This window comes from Zingiber officinale, chromosome 1A (assembly GCF_018446385.1).
Source record: "Zingiber officinale cultivar Zhangliang chromosome 1A, Zo_v1.1, whole genome shotgun sequence".
Lineage (NCBI taxonomy): Eukaryota > Viridiplantae > Streptophyta > Magnoliopsida > Zingiberales > Zingiberaceae > Zingiber > Zingiber officinale.
This window is the reverse complement of record NC_055987.1, coordinates 123,313,385-123,335,379: the sequence shown is the minus strand read 5'-3', so window position 1 is coordinate 123,335,379 and position 21,995 is coordinate 123,313,385. Positions and strand designations below refer to the sequence as shown.

Here is a 21,995-nt window from a genome sequence, read left to right as displayed (position 1 = left end):
AGAAGCATCCAACGATCGAACATCAGTTTTGATAATGACAAAGGGATTCAAAGTTAAGTTTAATTGTTATATAATGTGTATGACTGAGTGCTTCAGGAAAGTCCTAGCTGTGGTTAGGCAAGGGAAACCCCTAGGGGGTGGTAACCCTAGTTCATAGGGGGTGGTAACCCTATGCGGGAAGTCTTGGCGGGTCGACGCTTCGGGCAAAATTCCTAGGGGGTGGTAACCCTAGGTTAAAATCCTGGTGTCGCGAACCGGGTAGAAGTCTGGATGGGTCGAGGACCGGACATCCAGCATGAAGACCGGAAGCATCGGACGCTGAGCAAAAGTCCAGTCGATCTGAAGGATCGTACTGGCAACAGGTAAATCTCCTGAGAGGAGTAGGTGATGACGCATTCCCCGTAGAGGGAACAGTAGGCGTCGGGTCGACCTAGGGTTTCCGGTTGGAAACTCTATGTCAGACCCGGACAGTCCGATGACTGTCAAATTTATTTCTATATATTATCTTTTGTGTTCTAACTCTGTTTTGCAGGAAACTAATCTTTTTGTGCAGGGTTAGGACTGACCAGGATCGGTCGACCGAACCCATAAGCCAGCAGATCAGATCTCCAGAGGTTGGACCAGACTCGATCAGGGGATCGGTCGACCGAACCTTGGGATCGGTCGACCGAACCTTGGGATCGGTCGACCGAACCAGGGTTGGGCGTCAACTGGATCAGGCCAGGTTGACAGAGTCAGGAGAGTTGATCGGTTGACTGAACCTCAGATAGAGTTTGACCAGCGGAGCGAGAGGATCGGGCGGATCGGATGGGAGAAGATCGCCTGATCGGTCGACCGAACATTGGGATCAGTCGACCGATCCGCGTCGGGTCAAACCTGATCCCAAGACTTGGGGATATGGATCAGACTTTGCAGAGCTATAAAAGGAAGCCTCGAGGTGCAGCTCAAAACATCAATTCGAACAGAAGAACGTGTGATCTTGTGCGCTGCTCCGAAAGCTTCAACTAGACTCTGCTACTCCGACAATCGATAACCACTTCATTCATCTTTGTATTTGTCGGTATAATCTTTTAGAGTTTAATACTTGTACTTATTCACTTGTAAAGATTTGCGCTATATAGTTGTTGCCCACCGAAAGCGGTCAAGGACCGCAGGCTTTCGAGTAGGAGTCGAGATATGCTCCGAACGAAGTAAACCACTTGTGTCTCTGTGTGTTTGCATTTACTTTCCGCTACGTTTCTACTCTTAGTTTTAAATCGCTAAAATAGCCACGAGCATTATTCACCCCCCATCTAGCGCTTTCGATCCTACAATTGGTAGCAGAGTGGGGTCGTTTTGAATCGGTGCAACCACCATTCAAAACAATTTTTTCGTGGTATTTTCAGATTTTTCGGAGTCAATTAGAATTTAGCTTTATAGCTATATTCTAATTCTTTTCTCGAAACAGTTTTTTTTTTTTTTGCTCGAGGTTGGTGCAACACCACCCGAGTTCGTGTTCTATTTTTTTCTTCCCGTACTACTAATCCAGGACCAAGTCCTGGAATTTTCTTGTTGTTTATTTTTCATAGTTGATCTAAAATGGCCCTTCAAGAAGGCTACAGTACAGCCCGACCCCCGCTATTCACCGGAGACGACTTCGGGTACTGGAAGGGTCGGATGGAGACATATCTCCAGACTCATTTTGAAGTCTGGATGATCGTCAAAACTGGACTCTAACTACCAACTAATAGCGTCAGCAAGCCACTACCATACGAGGACTGGGACGCATCTCTGATTAAGAAGGTGGAAGCTAATGCCAAGGCGACCTGCACCCTCCAGTGTGGCCTATCAAAAGAAGAACTTAACCGCGTCGGCCCCTTCAACAGTGCCAAGGAGTTGTGGGAGAAGCTCATTGAACTTCACGAAGGAACGTCCAACACCAAAGTAAGTAAAAGAGACCTAATCTTCAATAAATTATTTAATATCAAACTGCAGGAAGGTGAGACAGCTACCCAACTCCACGCCCGGATTCAAGATCTGCTCAACGGTCTTCATGCAATTGGACAGAAGGTAGATAACCGGGACATCATAAGGTACTCTTTAAACGCCTTTCCGAGGAACACCTTGTGGGCATCCATGGTAGATGCCTACAAGGTTTCTAAGGACCTATCTACCATTAAGTTAGATGAACTTTTTGCAGAATTCGAACTTCATGAATAGACTAATGCACGCCCGGTCGAGAAAGGTGTTGCTTTGGTTGCAGGTACCAGCAGAATGCGTGAATCAATGTCAAGGCGCAAAACTAAGCCCAAGTCCAAAGATGAATCAGATGCAGAGGACGATGACGAAGTTGTTTCTGAACTGATAAAGCTCGTACAGAAAATATGCAAGTCGAAAAAGACGAATCAAACAAACACGAAGGATAAATCTGAAGCCACCTGTTACGGCTGTAACCAAAAGGGGCACTACAAGCCAGACTGTCCAAACAAGAAGAAAAGAAGGAAGGCATTAAAGGTGACCTGGTCCGAGTCATCAGATGAATCCGAGTCTAACGTAGAAGAACCGACAAGCTTCCTCGCGTTGCCAGTACAAGTAAATATTGACGAAACCGAGTCCGAATTCGAGTTCGAAACCGAGAGCGAGTCGGAAACTGATTCTGAGCAAAGCAACGAATACGCATCCATTTCCGAATGACCAAAACCCACAGTAAGTGCTTTAATGTCTAGTATTAACTTAGATGACTCGGAAAATTTAATTCCATACTTGCTTAAAAAATTAGCTAAATCCAACGTCCGGGTTAAGTCGCTCCAAAAGGAGGTAATAGTCCTTAAGGGAGCGACTGACTCGAGTTATTTAACTGAGTCAGTTCAAATTGGAAGTTCAACTCAAGTCCAACAACTTGAGGAAGAAAATTCCAATTTGAAAACTCAAATTAAAGAGCTCAAGGACATGTTGGAACGGTTTACCTCGGGTTCCAAGAATCTGGATCTGATTCTTGGAAAACAGTGAGCCGTTTACAACAAATCCGGACTTGGATTTAAGACCAAAACAAAGTTTAAATCATACTTGTCGTTAGTAAATAGAAATAATAGAAAAATAATTCAAGCATGGGTCCCCAAGTCAAACTTGGTTAATCAAGTTGGACCTGGTCACTATTGGATTCCGAAGGATCAGACTCATTTCCTTGATAGATCATATCGAGGCTATGATCTAGGGGAGCAAATAGAACAACTATCTCAATAAATAGATAAAATTGATTGATGCTTGTTTATTTATTTTCCTTGTAATATACATACTTAGACTAGGATAGTTTAAGGATCTGGGCATAATTTACACTTGCTAGTTAAATTTAGGAGTTTTAAAAATAAAATTAAATATATATTTGTTTGAGCGATTCTGTCTAGGAAGGGGTGGATGATCTCATACCCAAGAAGGCCTAGAGCCTCGCCCTGACCTGGGAATCAATCCTTGAAATACTTATTTAATTGACTAATTGGAAAACCTAACTTTAATTCAAATGTAAATTAATCCTTAAAAATAATTTAAATCAAAGATAATCATCTCACAAAAATACTTAAGATTACCTGATTGATAATTTAGAATCGGGTGAGATGGATTAAGGTTGAACTTAGTCTATAATCAATGTAATCTAATCAAATTAATTAACTTAACAAAATTTAATCTATTTAAACTTATTTTAAAATACTTTGAAAATTAATTTCAAAAATTATTTGAAAAATCTTTTAAAAATTAATTTCAAAACTTATTTGTAAAATACTTTGAAAATTAATTTCAAAAATCATTTAAAAAATACTTTGAAAATTAATTTCAAAAATCATTTGAAAAATCTTTACAAAAAATTAATTTCAAAACTTATTTGTAAAATACTTTGAAAATTAATTTCAAAAATCATTTGAAAAATCTTTTAAAAAATAATTTCAAAATTTATTTGTAAAATACTTTGAAAATTAATTTCAAAAATCATTTGAAAAATATTTTAAAAAATTAATTTCAAAACTCATTTGAAAAATACTTTGAAAAATAATTTCAAAAAATTACTTTGAAAAATAATTTCAAAAATCATTTCTTAAACTTAGTCTAGAACTTTAAAGAAACACTTAGACTTTAATGTTTACGAAATAATTAATAACAAAAGCTAAGTGTTTACTTCAGTACTCATTTTTTTCTCTCTCTCCTCTTTATTTTGATATATGACAAAGGGGGAGAGTATAAGGAAATTCAAATCAAAGGAAAGGAAACTAAAAATCGAAAATTCAAACTAAAAGTCAAAAATTCAAAATTAAAAGAAATCAGGTTAAGGGGGAGCTCCCATTAAGGGGAAGCTTCAATGTGCTTAGGTTTTATTTATGCTTGTACTCATTTATATTTACCTTTATCGTATTTTTTACTTAACTTTGAATTTCGGTTGTCATAATCAAAAAGGGGGAGATTGTTGGTGCGGGAAGCATCCGACGATCGAACCTCAGTTTTGATAATGGCAAAGGGATTCAAAGTTAAGTTTAATTGTTATCTAATGTGTATGATTGAGTGCTTTAGGAAAGTCCTAGCTATGGTTAGGCAAGGAAAAACCCTAGGGGGTGGTAACCCTAGGTCATAGGAGTTGGTAACCCTATGCGGGAAGTCTTGGCGAGTCGACGCTTCAGGCAAAAATCCTAGGGGGTGGTAACCCTAGGTTAAAATCCTGGTGTCGTGAACCGGATAGAAGTCTGGATGGGTCGAGAATTGGACATCCAGCATGAAGACCGGAAGCATCGAACGCTGAGCAAAAGTCCAGTCGATCTGAAGGATCGTACTGGCAATAGGTAAATCTCCTGAGAGGAGTAGGTGAGGACGCGTTCCCCGTAGAGGGAACAGTAGGCGTCGGGTCGACCTAGGATTTCCGGTTGGAAACCTGAAGTCAGACCCGGACAGTTCGATGACTGTCAAATTTATTTCTATATATTATCTTTTGTGTTCTAACTCTGTTTTGCAGGAAACTAATCTTTTTGTGCAGGGTTAGGACTGACCAGGATCGGTCGACCGAACCTTGGGATCGGTCGACCGAACGCACAAGCGAGCAGATCAGATCTCCAGAGGTTGGATCAGGCTCGATCAGGGGATCGGTCGACCGAACCTTGGGATCGGTCGATCGAATGGGTTGGGCATCGACTGGATCAGGCCAGGTTGACAGAGTCAGGAGAGTTGATCGGTCGACCAAACATGGTGATCGATCGACTGAACCTCAGATAGAGTTTGACCAGCAGAACGAGAGGATCAGGCGGATCGGATGGGAGAAGATCGCCTGATCGGTCGATCGAACATTGGGATCGGTCGACCGATCCGCGTCGGGTTAAACCTGATCCCGAGACTTGGGGATCTGGATCAGACTTTGCAGAGCTATAAAAGGAGGCCTTGAGGTACAGCTCAAAACATCAATTCGAACAGAAGAACGTGTGATCTTATGCGTTGCTCCGAAAGCTTCAACTAGACTCTGCTACTCCGACAATAGACAACCACTTCATTCATCTTTGTATTTGTTGGTATAATCTTTTAGAGTTTAATACTTGTACTTATTCACTTGTAAAGATTTGCGCTATATAGTTGTTGCCCACCGAAAGCGGTCAAGGACCGCGGGCCTTCGAGTAGGAGTCGAGATAGGCTCCGAACGAAGTAAACCACTTGTATCTCTGTGTGTTTGCATTTACTTTCCGCTGCGTTTCTACTCTTAGTTTTAAATCGCTAAAATAGCCACGAGCGCTATTCACCCCCCCCCCCCCTCTAGCACTTTCGATCCTATAGAGTGTGTGCAGCAGGTTGCTCTGTTTGGCTTCGTTGGTCCGCTCATGGGTAGTGTAATGCAGCATGATAGCCGGCAGGGATCCCTCCTCTGGACTGGCTCAGGGAGATGAGAGCATTGCACTCCCCCACTTATGATTTGGGGTAGGATGATAGGTGTACTCCGATAGCATCCCGTCCACTCGATCACTCATCAGGAGCAGTGACGACAGAGTGCACGGTTGTCACAACCCTACTCACTCGGTCTCACGATTGTGTGTGAGATGGCTGACTAGCGTCAGGGGTGACCAGGGCATGTCATTGACATCATATGCATGATGCATTTATTGCTTGTGTTTGCTGCACTTTATATGCTGCATATTTGGTGGATGTATTGTTTGACATGTATACAGGATTTATGATACTCCGGGTCTGACGACCTTGATATCCCTATACCCAAGTTCTGGTTAGTACAGATACTCCTTATCTTACAGTTTTGCATTTTCTATATGATATATATACAGGAGTCTGTATGCATATTTATTACTGCTGGTTATTATTTACTATGCATGCCAACTAGGTATTCGCTGAGTGTTGGACTCACACCCTGTTATTACTATTTTCAAGATGAGGTCGTCCAGAGGAGTTCTAGTCGCTAGTTCCCCCTTCATGTTGCGAGGATTTTCCCTTTTGGATCTTTGCTTAGGTTTTTCTTATTATGTTATAGACTATATTTCAGACTTGTATCTTTTGACATTTGGATGTGGTACGATCCCTTAGTATCGATTGCTTTTCATTTGGATGTATGCTGGATTTGTGTTTTATGGGTATAGTTGAGTAGGATATCGGATTTGAGCTTTATGGGTGTAGTTGAGTAGGATTTTAGAGATGATTTTACCTTATTGTTGCATTAGTTTAGTTTCATTATTAAACTGTGTGAGTGTTTTCTTATATTTGTATTGTTATAGATTATTATTGTTCCGGTCGTGTTGGCCAAGGTATATGTGGCCCTGAGGGCATTGTAGAAAGTTTCATATTGTCACCCGTACAGGAGAGATGCTGCCGAAATTTCTTCTGGCAGGGAATACCTGGGGTGTGACAATATCCATGTATTTTCAGTCTTCATGTATTGTCAAACATCGAAACACAAACATCAAGACTCAAACTTGAGCCTTCTTAAGCTTAGTCAACCAGGTCAACCTTGACATAGGGGATACTGCACCAACAAAAGATGCCCGCGAGTTTTGGACCCGTCTAACCAAGCTTCATGAGGAGCTATTGAAGCTAGAGGAGCAAGTCAAACATGAATCCAGATTCGAGTTAAATCCAATGGAGAAATAGGAAAGGTCAAAGATGCCCGTGAGTTTTGGACCCGTCTAACCAAGCTTCATGAGGAGCCATTGAAGCTAGAGTAGCAAGTCAAAAGTAAATCCAAATTCAAGTCAAATCCAATGGAGAAACTTAATGACTTAAGAGTTGCGCTTAAGGTTAGTATAATTTATCAAAATACTCATGTCAGTAGTAATTTAAATAATTTGCATGATAATTTAAAGAAACATGAAATTATCCCAAGTATGATGCATGATAATTTAGCTTTGCATAATTCAAATTTTATTAAAAATTTAAAACTACAAAAGAATCTAGATTTTGATCAAATCAAGCAAGACTTTGACCAAATCAGCATAAACTTTGACTTGGTCAAACAGAACAATGACCAAATCAATTCACATAAATTAATTAATTTAAATATTAAGATCAATTCAAATTTAAAACTTAAAAATAAATAAATAAATCTAGATAAAATTAATAAATATCTTAATAAAATATTTGATAATCTAGATAATGTCAATTTAGAATTTTCTATACAAAATAAAAATAATTTAATAAATAAAAATTTAAATCTTAAGGATAAATCTATAGATAAAACTAATCTAATAAATTTAACTAATAATATAAATTTTTTTTTAAAAATATGAGGATAAATTCAAACATGTTAATAAAATCAAAATAAAATCTAGCAAACTCAAAATTAATAATTAATAAAAAGTTAAAGATATATATTTAAAAAAAATAAAGGACAAATTAATCAACTTAAAATTAAAATTTTAAAAGAAAGTTCAATAATTCAGAGGAGATACTAAATTAGTTGACACCTCCAAAATAATAATTTATCCGACTGGGTAATTAGGACTAGCTTAATTGAGGATAAAAGTTTAACTTAACAAACAACACTAGAGAAGTTTTGGATGATAGTAGGTTAAGGAAACTATATCTATGCATGTCTAGGCTGGTGCATTTGTTTTAGTGGAACTAAATGAAGCTACCCATTACTAATCCTACTTGGTCAAACTAAAATTTTACATTAAATTCAATGGATAGGACTTTGAAAAATTTTGAATACGTGGTTACTCTAATGATGTCTAGATGACTCACTATAGCTTAGAAATTATCCAAAGAATGTCGATTTATTAAACCTAAAGCGAAACTTTAATTTAACATAAGTTAAACCAAACTCTAAAACTTAGCTTAACTCATTTCACAAAACCATAGAATCCCTTTGTCTGAAACGTAAGACTAGTGAAACGAATAATAATTAAATTTAAAATTAAATTAAAGTTAAAGCAAAATTAATTAACATATTACATCATTTTAAAAATATTTTTAAAAATTATTTTTAAAATGTTTTAAAAAATATTTTAAAAATGTTTTAAAAAATCATTTATTTTTTTAAAAAAATTATTTAAAAATTATTTTTAAAATTATTTAAAAAATATTTAAAAAATTCATTTTAGAATACTTTAAAATAACATTTTAAATGTTTTAAAAATTATTTTAGAATAAATTAAAATTTATTTTAAAAAATATTTTAAAAAATATTTTAAAAAATATTTTAAAAATATTTTAAAAATCCTTTAAAAATCCTTTAAAAACTTATTTTTAAAATCATTCTAAAAATCCTTTTCAAATTATTTTAAAAATATTTTTTTAAAATTATTTTAAAAATATTTTTTTAAAACTTTTTTAAAAATTATTTTTTAAAAATTATTTTAAAAATATTTTTAAAATCCTTTTAGAAATTATTTTAAAAATTATTTTAAAAATATTTTTAAAATAATTTCAAAATTGCTTTTCAAAATCTTTTTAAAATTATTTTAAAAATATTTTGAAAATTATTTTACAAATCCTTTAAAAATTTATTTTACAAATCTTTTAAAAATTATTTTAAAATCCTTTTAAAAAATTATTTTAAAAATACTTTAAAGAACTAGTTGTATCTTTCCTTTGTAGCTAAAGAACTCTTGATCTTCTGCTAAATTCCTCTCCTCTTCTTAGACGTCATGTGGGCGATGATCTACTAAGACAACAACCACCCTTCTTCTCGTTTCTCCAAACCGTCAGTTACAAAAGGAGGCTCTAGGATGGGGCACCTTCTAATCTTCTTCCTTCTCTTCTTCTTCTTTTTCTCCAATCCGCCGACCACCAAGGAGGAGGGGCGTCAGCCACTAAGGAAGAGGGGGAGCGCCGACCACCAAGGGAGGGGGGGTGCGCTCTCCTTTTATAACCTTTGCTGTCAGTTACAAAGAAAGAAAAATAACAAAATTCTGTTTAGAAAAAATCTCCCTTTCTATAACCTTGCCGTCAACCCTAGGAGGATGGAGAAAACCAAACCAAGTTATGGATAAGTGGATGCGAGGCTTTATATAGAGGCTACAACATAGACCTATAGGAGGAATTAGTTTAGGCCTCCTAATGGACTTGGACTTCCTGTGTTCGGCCCGAACACCCAACCTAAGTTCATTAATAATAACTCATACCACTAAAGAGTTATTATTTAATTATCCCACCAATCCCATATTACAAAATGGGCTCCTTCTTATCATGAGTGTGTTAATCTCCCTATGTTTAAGATATCGTATGTCTATTAATTAAATGAGTTACTAACAACTCAATTAATTAACATCTGATTCAAGAATAGTACCACTCAACTTTATTATCATGTCGGACTAAGTCCACCTGCAGGGTTTACATGATAATCCTTATGAGCTCCTCAAGGGAGCATCATCAGCCTAAATAATTAAGACACAGATTCCTTCTATAATCAACAACACACCATATAAATAGTAGTATTTCCCAACTCATCGGGCCTATTGATTTAACGAATAAATCTCACCCATTGATAAGTTAAAGAAATAAATACTAAGTATACGTGCTTGTTATTATATAGGGATTAAGAGGACGCACATCCATAATAACAGAGGTTCTGTTCTTTTATGTAGTCAGTACAAATCGAACAACCTCAAACGGTCCTGCTCAATACACACATAGTGTACTAGTGTAATTTTATAGTCAAGACAGACTAATACCAAATTACACTACAACCGTTCCAATGGTTTGCCCCAATCCATCTTAGTTGTGATCTACTATTTATAATTTATAAGGAACCGATAATATGATCTTCTATGTGGCACCACCCACCATGTTATCTATAATATAAATTAAATGGACAACTGCATTGACATATATATAAATATAAAATGTAAACATTTGACCAAAGTGATTCTCATTTCAAAATATTTCAAAACAGATGTTCATACAAAAGCTAGGCTTATAATATACATCCCAACAATATCCCACTTATACTAAAAGACTATGTTGTCATAAATGCTGCCATACATCTGATTCTCATCCCCTCAACATGCCTATCAAAAGCTCTCGCTAGAAGGACCTTAGTGAAAGGATTTGCTAGGTTATTTGCTAATGTAATATTGGCGACAACAACCTCTCCTCGTTTTACGATGTCTCGTATCATGTGGTACTTGCGCTCAATGTGTTTACTTGCCTTATGGACTAGTGGTTCCTTCAAGTTTGCTACTGCACCACTGTTATCACAATAAATTATGATAACTTTGGGCAAACCAGGAATCACATCTAAGTCCATCAAGAAGTTTCTGAGCTATACAGCTTCTTTGGCTGTCTCAGAAGCTGCCACATACTCAGCTTTCATGGTGGAGTCTGAAACACATTTCTTCTTAACACTCCTCCATGTTATGGCTCCACCTCCCAAAGTAAACACATACCCCGAGGTTGATTTACTGTTGTCCCTATCTGACTGGAAGTCCAAATCCGTGTAATCCACAAGGAACAAATCATCTTCCTGGTAAACCAGCATATAATCTCTAGTCCTTTTATGTACTTTAATATATGTTTTACGGCAGTCCAATGTCCCGGTCCTGCGTTACTTTGATATCTGCTAACCATGTCCACAGTAAAATAGATATCCGGTCTCGTACATAGCATCGCATACATTAGGCTTCCTACAGCCGAAGCATAAGGAACTGTCTTCATCTCCTCTATCTCCTTTGATGCATTAGGACACATCCTTTTAGATAAAGGTACTCCATGTCGAAAAAGTAGAAAACCTTTCTTGGAGTTTTACATACTAAAACGAGCTAGGATAATATCGATGTATGAAGCTTGGGATAAGCACAACATCCTTTTCTTGTGATCCCTTATTACTTTGATCCCAAGAATATGTCTACATTCTCCCAAGTCCTTCATATCAAACTTCATGGGCATCCATACCCTTACGTCTGATAACACTTTGACATTGTTGTCAATGAGCAAAATATCATCTACGTATAGTACAAAAAAATATCACCACGTTTCCGTCACTTTTCTTGTATACACAAGACTCATCCGGACACTGAATGAATCCATGAGACTGGATCACTTAATCAAATAGGATGTTTCAAGATCTCGAAGCTTGCTTCAGTTCATAAATGGATCGATTGAGCTTACATACAAGATTCTCTTTGCCTTTTGCAATGAATCCCTCTGGTTGTTTCATATAGAAGTTTTCTACAAGACTTTCGTTAAGGAAAGGAGCAACAATAGATAAAAGAATCCGGATAGACTTAAGCATGGCTACTGACGAAAAAGTTTCCTCATAATCGATTCCTCTTTCTGACTATACCCCTTCTCAACAAGCCTCGCTTTAAAGGTTTCCACCTTCCTATCTATTCCTCTTTTTCTTATGTATACTCATTTACATCCAATGGCTTTTACACCATTTGGTGGTTCTACAAACTCCCAGACCTGATTAGAATGCATAGATTCTATTTTAGAGTTCATTGCACTTTGCCAAGATGCTACATCTTTATCTTGGAGTGCTTCATCATATGTCCAGGGATCAAGTCTGAAGACTCTCTCAAAAACATGAATCTATCAGGTTGTCTAACAACCCTCCCATTATGACGAGGTACTACCTGTAATTGTGCATCATTTGTGACACGTGTTGCAGCTACTTGTGGTATCTCATCTTGTACAGTTGGTACTAAAGTAGAAGTGTCCTCTCTTATTTCCTTAAGAATAATTTTACTCATGGGTTTGTGGTTTATTACATAGTTCTCTTCTAAAAATCGAGCATTGGTGCTAACAATGACCTTCTGATCTTTAGGATTATAAAACAAACCACCTTTCATTTCTCTAGGATATCCCATGAATAAGTAAACTTCTGTACATGATTCCAACTTATCAGCGTCTCCCTTCAGCACATGTGCTGGACTACCCGAAATCCGAATGTGTTTCAAACTAAGCTTACGTTCATTCCACAATTCTGTGGGAGTAGAAGGTACTGATTTAGAAGGTACCAAGTTTAGAATGTATGTCGCCGTTTCCAGAGCATATCCCTAAAACGAATTTGGTAATTCTGAATAACTCATCATTGATCTAACCATTTCCATAAGAGTTATATTCCCTCATTCCGCCACACCATTCTGTTGGGGTGTACGAGGTGCAGACAATTGGGATTGAATCCCGACCTCTGATAAGTAACTCCTAAACTCTCCTAAGAGGTACTCTCCACCACGATCAGACCATAGTTTCTTGATACTTTTACCATGACGTTTCTCCACATCAGCCTTATACTCTTTAAACTGATCAAAGCACTTAAACTTACGGCGCATTAAGTAAATGTACCCATATCTTGAATAGTCATCTATAAAAGAGACAAAATATTCGAAACCACCTCTTGCTTGGATAGTCATAGGCCCATACAAATCAGAATGAACCAATTCCAACACTTCTTTAGCTCTATACCCCTTTGCATTAAAAGGCCTCTTGGTCATTTTTCCTTCCAAGCAAGACTCGCAGGTCAGAAAGTTTTCCATTACGAATGAACCAAAGGTCCATCGGCTATTAACCTTTGAATCCTACTTAAGTTAATATAACCCAACCTTAGATGCCAAAGATATATTTGGTTCATTTCCGAAGGTTGCTTTCTCTTATTAGAATTAGAAGATGTGTTATTAATTTTCATTTGTTGCATCGTGGGAGTTATTGGATTAAGAGTATACAAATTGTCAACCAACGTACCATAACAGATAACCACCCTATTTTTCATAACAACCACTTTGTTATCAAAAGAAACAGAATATACATCCATAAATAATTTAGAAACTGAAATCAAGTTCTTTCTAAAACATGGTACGTAAAGATAATTTTTCAAAATCAAAGTTTTATTCCTATCAAAAGATAAATAAACATCTCCCACTGCAACAGCCGCCACTCTTATAGCATTGCTCATGTAGACGGTGATCTCCCCTTCATGTAGTCGTCTGGTTTCCTGGAACCCCTGCAATGAATTGTAGACATGATCAATGGCTCCCGTATCTACACACAAGGTACTGGTAGATAACACCGCTAAATATGTTTCAATAACTAATGAATAAGATATACCTTTATTATTCTCCTTTCTGCGAGGATAATCCACCTTCCAATATCCATACAGCTTGCATGTGAAGCACTTGCCTTTCGGCTTCTTCATACCTGCCTGCGGCCCAGTCCCTTGAGGTCGAATCACTTTCTTTATCGAACCAACTTGTTTCTTCTTCTTCTTTCCGCCTTTCGGCTTAGAGGCAGAAATGTTTTCAGCAATGTGAACTTGAGAATTTTGACAAAATAGCCCTTTTGTCGCTTAGAGTTCTATCAGAAGTTCCACCAACGAATAAACCTTTTTGTTCATGTTGTAATTCAGGTGGAACTGCTCAAAAATTTTGGGTAGCGTTTGGAGAATGATATCAACCTGGGTTTTTCCATCGATTTCAACTCCAAGGACTTCCATCTCATTCAAATGAGTCATCATCTTGAGGATATGATCCCTTACGGGTGTCCCCTCAGTCATGGTAGTCGTGATTACGTTTCTCATGGCCTCTTGCTTGGCAGCCCGATTCTGGTGTCCGAAGAGTTCCTTGAGATCGAACATCATGTCATAGGCAGTGGGTAGGGCCTGATGCTGATATTGCAGCACATTTGACATAGAAGCCAAAATGTGACACCGCGCCATCTCATCTGCCTTGACCCATTTCCTATGTCTCTCTATCTCCTCTTCACTAGAATCCTTATCAAGCATGCTAGGACAAACCTCAAGAAGTACAAACTTGTATTCTTCAGCAGTTAAGACAATGTCCAAGTTTCGTTTCCAATCAATATAATTTGGACCAGTAAGTTTGTTTTCTTTTAAAATGATAGCAAGAGGATTGAAAGTCATTTTGAAATCTTGAGAATCAAAAAATAAAATATTTGGTCAAAACTTTAGAATTTAAAATAATATTGATTCCTCAAACAATATAATTTAAATTCACCAACGCCTCAAAACACCGTGAATTTTATATGCCACAATAGTGTGAACGTATACTAATTCAAACATTTGTAAGAGGAGGTTTTACCCATTAGTTTTATTATCTTGTCAACCTAACTTTATGATAAATAAAATTAATAGTTGGTTCATCTTCGGTCACACAAATAATAGCAGTGACTCCGATAGAGAGGATACTATTAAATGTGCCTAAGTATATACCATTACTTGATACTTAGTCCATTAATTAGGATTGTGCCCCTTCAGATGGAGAAGATCACACAATCCTAAATAATTTCCTATAATCATCCAGAGAGGAAGTTTGATCTAGTGGCCCGTAAACAAACTCATCCGAAATGGAGGAAGGCACTTAAAGCCAACGCGTAAGTTTGAATGCATCACTTACAAATCAGTAATGGAGACCGTGAGATTTATTTAAATAATCCCTCTCCTACTTAGTTATTTAAATTGAGGAATTTTAACATGCACACACATCACAGCACATAAAAATAGCATATAAAAGCAATAAATATGAAAATAAAATTTTCAACTGTTATGGCATCATCCAATGATGTCCTCCAATATGCCGCCAATGGATCAAGCCGTCGCGTCTATCTTGCTTCATTTTTCGTCGCGCCTCCGGTCCTCAAAATATCACTACACATAGCAAGGATACAAGCTGCAACAAAAAAAATAAAATTTATATTTATCGATCCTATATTCCACAAGAGAATTTACATGTAATCTAGATCGAAAAAAATGTAAAAAAAAATAATATGACAACCGGCCGTATTTAATTATTACAATCATATACACAAAACAACCTCGACATGCCCGAGGGTTCAAATCATACACAACACACAAAAAGTCATAATAGTTGGATCTAAGATGCCTGCAATCACAGAGTTAATCTTTCTTGCACATCCTACTATTATCCAACCTAAACTTATATACGAGCAGTGCATAATTTAACCAAAAACCAATCACAAAAAACCAAAAAACTTGCTCTAATTCTACTTGAAGGTGCTGGAATTCTGTTCTGTTTAAATTTTCCTGTATAAAAAATTATACAAGAATAGAACTTTTCCTAGCAACTCGCATGTTCGATCAAACATGTGTTTAATCAATCAATCAAGTTCTTGAATGATCAAAGCACATCTTGATTGAAGTACAAGATTGATGACCTCTTGTGTTGGTATTCAAAATCGATACAAAGAAAACTAAACTAATTACGCAGCGGAATTAAAGAACTAGTTGTACATTTCCTTTGTAGTTAAAGATCTCTTGATCTTCTGCTGTATTCCTCTCCTCTTCTTAGATGTCGTGTGGGCGACGATCTACCAAGACAACAACCATCCTTCCTCTCGTTTCTTCAAACCGTCGGTTACAAAAGGAGGCTCTAGGATGGGGCACCTTCTAATCTTCTTCCTTCTCTTCTTCTTCTTCTTCTCTAATCCGTCGGCCACCAAGGAGGAGGGGTGCCGGCCACTAAGGAAGAAGGGGAGAGTCGGCCATCAAGGGGGGGAGGGGGCGCCAGCCACTAAGGAAGAGGTGGGATGTCGCCGGCCCTAGGTAAGGAGAAGAGGAGACTTGTGAGAAAATTAGGTTTTAGAGGGCATCACCTACTCCTTTTATAACCTTTGCCGTCGGTTACAAAGAAAGAAAAATAACATAATTCTGTTTTAAAAAAATATCCCTTTCTATAACCTTGTCGCCGGCCCTAGGAGGATGGAGAAAATCAAACCAAAACCAAGTTAAACCAAACCAAGTTATGGATTCATGGATGCGAAGCTTTATATAGAGGCTACAACAGGGACCTAGAGAAGGAATTAGTTTAGGCCTCCTGATGGGCTTGGGCTTCCTGTGTTCGGCCCAAATACTCAACCCAAGTCCATCAATAATAACTCATACCACTAAAGAGTTATTATTGAACTACCGCACCGATCCCATATTATAATATGGGCTCCTTCTTATCATGAGTGTGTTAATCTCCCTATGTTTAAGATATCGTATGTCCATTAATTAAATGAGTTACTAACAACTCAATTAATTAACATCTGATTCCAAAAATAGTACCACTCAACTTTATTATCATGTTGGACTAAGTCCATCTGCAGGGTTTACATGATAATCCTTATGAGCTCCACAAGGGGGCATCATCAGCCTAAATAATTAAGACACAGATTCCTTCTATAATCAACAACACACCATATAAATAGTAGTATTTCCCAACTCATCAGGCCTATTGATTTAACGAATAAATCTCACCCATTGATAAGTTAAAGAAATAAATACTAAGTATACGTGCTTGTTATTATATAGGGATTAAGAGGGTGCACATCCATAATAACAGAGGTTCTGTTCTTTTATGTAGTCAGTACAAATCAAACAACCTCAAACGGTCCTGCTCAATACACACATAGTGTACTAGTATAATTTTATAGTCAAGACAGACTAATACCAAATTACACTACAACTATTCCAATGGTTTGTCCCAATCCATCTTGGTTTTGAGCTACTATTTATAATTTATAAGGAACCAATAACATGATCTTCTGTGTGGCACCACACACCATGTTATCTACCATATAAATTAAATGGACAACTACATTGACATATATATAAATATAAAATGTAAACATTTGACCAAAGTGATTCTCATTTCAAAATATTTCAAAATAGATGTTCATACAAAAGCTGGATTTATAGTATACATCCCAACAGAGGGCACCCTCCATCTAGCATTTGAGGTATCTCCCATCTCTTTGGAAGGCGCCTTCGCTCCTTCCTGCGAGGCTTTTATCCAAGACACCCGAGGCGCCTCCAAGCTCCATAGAGGGCGCCTTGAGTACTGTTCATCAGAGGTTTCTTTTGTGTAACTCCCTTCCTGCAAGGCATATTAGTCCACAAACAAAGTATACCCTGTAAAACAAAGTTAGCACAATAAAATAAGATAAATACAAGTATTTGACAGTCACCGGACTGCCCGGTTCTAACTTCGGATTTCCTACGGAAACCCTAGGTCGAACCGACGCCCACTGTTCCCTCTTCGGGGAACGCATCCTCACCTACTCCACTCAGGAGAGTTTACCTTTTTGCCAGACCGGTCCTCCAGACCGATTGGATTTTTGCTCAGTGTCCGAGTCTTCCAGTCTTCATGCTGGACGTCCGCTCCACGACCCGTCCAGACTTCCACCTGGTTCACGACACCAGAATTTCAACCTAGAGTCCCCAACTCTAGGATTTTTGCCCGAAGCCTTCGACCCTCCAAGACTTTCTGCCTAGGGTTACCACCCCCTAGGACCTAGGGTTATTGCCCCCTAGGACCTAGGGTTATTGCCCCTTAGGACCTAGGGTTATTGCCCCCTAAGGTTTTCCACTTGTCTAACCGCAGCTAGGACTTTTACCTAAACACACTTAGGATTTTTCCTGTAATCTCATTCAAACTTATCAGATAATAAGACAACTTAACTTTGGACCCTTTGACACAATCAAACCCCAAATTCGATCATCGGATGCTTCCCGCACCAACATATTCCTCCACTTATTTATTAGTGCTGCTTCAATTTTGTATGATTTTTAGATTGGAACATGCTCTAAAAATCATACCTGATTCATCATCAAAAGTGCTAGATATTCATACATGTCTGCAAAATATTGTCAAATTTAACATCAAAAATAAACTCATTGCTAAAAACCCAACAAAGCCCTTTAGGTAAGGGAGGTTGATGTTGGAATGTATTGTCTGAGTTGATAAAAATATATCCCTAATTTTTAGTAATTGTGGAGCCATAAATTCATGGATGACTTCAACCTAGTTGAATATAACAAGATTCTCAAAATTATCTATTATATCTATAAGGCATAAATGGACCTTATATGTACTAGAAGAAAATAAGACAAACAAATATATATGTAATGTAGAATTTGTAAAATAATAAAATATCATCTTCTTCAACATGATTGGCATAAAATTTAAATAACTCCTCAATTCTTGATCTAGTAACTTCTTTTTTATTTCAGAAGTAAGTTAGAAAGAGGTCACCCGATGCTTTAATTGAATTGATTGGAACCGAAGCACCTTTGGTCTACAATACCAAGTAACAAAGAAATCTCTCTTCTTATGAAGACAACCAGTACACCTGAAAACTTAAAGGATTAGTTGACTTTTACAAATAGATAAATAAGTATTAGACCTACGTTGGGCCTGATATGATCACATATCAGGCCCACGTTAGGCATAATATGGGATTATAACAGCCCACGTTAGGCCTGATATGGGATCGTATTAGGTCCATGTTGGGTCTAATATGAAATCATATCAGACCCTCGTTTGCCATGATACCCCCACTACTAGGGCCATTAACTGACTAAAATATTAACCTTTTCAAAAATTTTATTTTACTATACTACTTCGTGATTAAAATTTACAATTATAAGTTGTACCTGAGAATCTAAAGGTTTGAGAAGTTGAATCTCAATTTTAAAATATATTGGCCAATATACCATGGATATGCTGCATATCTTGTATGTTCAAGAAAATACTAAAGGGTGACTATTTGATAATCGCTATGTGTCAATCATATAAAATAACAGATCATTGATGCATTCCTTTTTTTGTGGATGCTTAAAAAAAACTTTTAGTGTGACCTAAGATACTGTTTCAACACAGTTTCTGCCCAACATCAACTGAACCCTATATTTTAAAATTTTTAAAATTACTCACCATACTAGAGCTTTTCAAAATTAGAGAGTTTTTAAGATATTACCTTTGATAATTGAATAGTAGAGGATGATACACTTGACCCATTTCCTTGTGCCATTATAAAAGAAGATTATTGTCGGAAACCCTAAAATCCTTCACTATAGAGTCGTAACCAGTGTGGATTTTCATCGAAAATGCTTGATGCCGCTTGGGGGACCCACGAAGACACTTACATGGGTTTCAATGGGGGGACAATTTTACTACTAAAATAGAACTGCAATCAGAGAGTTACGAAGAACGGTGAGACATGCACAAACTGAGAGAGGGGGAGAAAAATGTTGACTCCGTCATCATTCGAACCATCAGTATTATTTTCCGGGGCGTAGCCAGGATTTTCGATTAGGAGGGGCAATTTTCAAAAATTCATGAAACGAGGAAGGAATAACTTACAACTCTTGGAAGAACATTGATTTTGAGAAAAATAGAGAAGATAAAATAGAGGGGAAGAAGTAAAAAAATGAGAACTTTACTTTCTTTGTTAGCAACCTTGACTAGTTTTGGTGAGCTCGGCAATAACACAAAGAGAGCAAGGTAAGACAAAACATGATTATTTTGTCGTGTCAATAAAATCCTAAAAAATACCAGAAGAGGAAGAAGATAGGGGGGTTGATGGTTGTAATTGATCTTGTTGCTAGAAGAGGGCAGCAATTGGTGTTACATTTCTTGCTTGTTGGAGAAGAGAAAGGAGAAGAAAAAAAGCTTTTGTGCTTTAGAAGAGGAGAGGAAAAAATTGTAAGTTTTCTAATGTTGGAGAAGAGAAGGAGAAGAAGCAAACGAGGAAGAAGAGGCAAAAAAATAAAAGAGAGGAATGAGCGAAGGGGTGGCATACGATACAGTTAGGATGTAACATGTATAGGGAGAAGAGGGAGAGAAAAAAATAAAAGGTTTGGTCCAAAATATCCTAATTCTTTTTAAACATTTGAACTCGTTTAAACATTAAACTTGGTTCGGTCATAACTCAACTTCAAATCAATTCCAATTTGAACCAACATAATACTTATCTCCATATCTACTCGTTGAATTTAGTTCAAACTCGATTCAATTTTAATTTAGCTTCCTTACTTTGTGCCCTACGATTTAGTTCATCCATTTATTATTATATATTTTATTTTTAAAATTTAATACTTAACATTTCAAATCATGATATTTCCTCGTAGAAGTGGTACCAATGGATAATTTAGATTATGAACTTTCTAAATACGTGATCATTTTAATTTTTGATATTGAATGGTGATGAATTGACTACTCAAAGTTATTATATATATATATATATATATATATATATATATATATATATATATATATATATATATATATATATATATATATATATATTATTTTTTAATAAAATATAAGAGGGGGTACCCCTCTCCTTAATGTGGCTATGCCTCTGATTAATTTTAAATCAAAATGATTTGAAATGTAATTTGGATGCCTATAAAATGACGATTAAGAAGAGGAAGTTGGCGGGAGGGGTAAAATGAAAATTCTATATCATTTTACTATGTTTTTTTTTGTTAAATACATGAGTATGTTAGATAATTTTTATATTCCACGTATTGGTAAATTATCGTTTTTTCTCCAAAGGCATTAATGTCATTTAATAATTATTTTTCTATAAATCAACCACCAGCAGCGGAGCCATGGCGACCGAAAGCAATTCAAGCCGCAGACATGGCCGACGCCGCCTCCGACCACAGCAGCCGCCACATCGTCCTGGTTCACGGAACTTGCCACGGCGCCTGGTCGTAGCACAGGGTCACCACCCGCCTCCGCTCTGCCGGACACCGCGTTACCGCGCTGGACCTCGCCGCCTCCGGAGTCGACGAGCGCCGCTTCGCCGACTACAACCAGCCGCTGGTCGACGTCCTCACCTCGCTCCCTACGCGCGCGCGCGTCCTCCTCGTCGTCCACAGCCTCGGGGGCCTCAACGTCGCCCTCACCACGGACAAATTCCCCGACAAGGTCGCCGCCGGCGTCTTCGTCACAGCGCTTCAGCCGGACACTCTTCATCCCCCCTCTTACGTCTACTGCAAGGTGACACCTTTACGCGCACATCGCACTCTGCTTTACTCCATACGGTCGATTAAATTCTGCTCTGATCCTGTGAAGCTTAAACTGGATGATCCAACCATGCCATTTTGGTTGGACACGCGATCTGGGGACGAGGAAAAGGGTCCTCTGTCGCTGCTATTCGACCCCAAGTTCATGTCCGTCCTTTACAGCCGTTATTCGCCGGAGGTCAGTCTCTGCTTGCTTAGAGATTCTAAATCGTTAGCGTGATTGCATAAATATTCCTAACAAGATCAGATTTTGATGGAGGACTCGACTCTGGCAGTGGCTCTGGCGAGGCCTTCTTCACTGTTCGTGAAGGATTTGTCGTCGGCGCCGCCGCTCTCCAAGTCAGGGCTACGGCTCGTTGGCGAAGGTGTTCGTTGTGTGTGCGGGAAGGACGAGGCGCTGCCGGAATTCTCCCAGCGGTGGATGATCGAGAATTTCCCGGTGGATGAGGTAAAGGTGATGGAGGAGGCTGACCACATGCCGATGCTGTCGTCGCCGGAGGAGCTGAGCCAGATCATCTTGGAGATTGCTGAGTGTGTTTACTTTGCGGCCTAATAAATTAAATAAATACTAATATTTTTTTATCTAATTTATATGTTTTACTATTAAATGAATAAAAATAAGATTAATCAAGTATAGGCATTCAAATATTTTCTTATTATATTATTTGTATAATCTTTTTAAATTTTAAATGAGATAAATGAAGGCCTTAAAATTCACATACGATCTTCTCAGATGTTGCATGGATTGATTGCATGGGATAACACACTTTCTTGCATG

The 21,995-nt window shown here is 37.5% G+C and overlaps 1 pseudogene; it reads left to right on the top strand.

Moving 5' to 3' along the window:
• The first annotated feature begins 20,828 nt into the window (after positions 1–20,828).
• LOC122002475 lies at positions 20,829–21,770 on the top strand (annotated as a pseudogene).
• Positions 21,771–21,995: the final 225 nt, after the last annotated feature.